The sequence below is a fragment of the Anopheles marshallii genome (genome assembly GCF_943734725.1).
Source record: "Anopheles marshallii chromosome X unlocalized genomic scaffold, idAnoMarsDA_429_01 X_unloc_142, whole genome shotgun sequence".
Classification (NCBI taxonomy): Eukaryota; Metazoa; Arthropoda; class Insecta; order Diptera; family Culicidae; genus Anopheles; species Anopheles marshallii.
Genome location: NW_026525716.1, coordinates 31963 through 32500, shown reverse-complemented (window position 1 = coordinate 32500; position 538 = coordinate 31963).

Below are 538 nucleotides of genomic sequence, written 5' to 3'. Positions count from 1 at the left end.
CGTCGTCCCGCTCGCCAGCACCACGACGTCATCCGCAAAGCCGATCACTTCGGCGCCCTCAGGCAGCACCAGCCGAAGCACGCCGTCGTACATCGCGTTCCACAGGGTCGGGCCCAGGATTGAGCCCTGTGGAACGCCCGCCGTGACCGTACGACGCACTGGCCCCTCGCTGGTCTCGTACACCAGCCTCCTCTCAGAAAAGTAGCTGCGCAATATTTTCTGGAGGGCTGCAGGAACCATCAGCTTCTGCAGGGCAACCGCGATCGCCTTCCAGCTGGCAGAGTTAAAGGCGTTCCTGACGTCCAGTGCTGCCACCACCAGACATCGAGGATCCCGCTGGTTGGTGCGGTGAAACGTCCTCGCGTGTTGTCCTCGCTCGATCACCCGCTCGATGGCCTGAAGCGTGGAACGACCGCGCCGGAACCCGTACTGCCTTGCCGACAGGCGAGGAGCATCGCTGTCCTCCAAGTGGTCGTTCAGCCGATCTAAGATCAGCCGTTCGAACCCCTTGGCGACTGCTCCCAGCATTAGCAGCGGG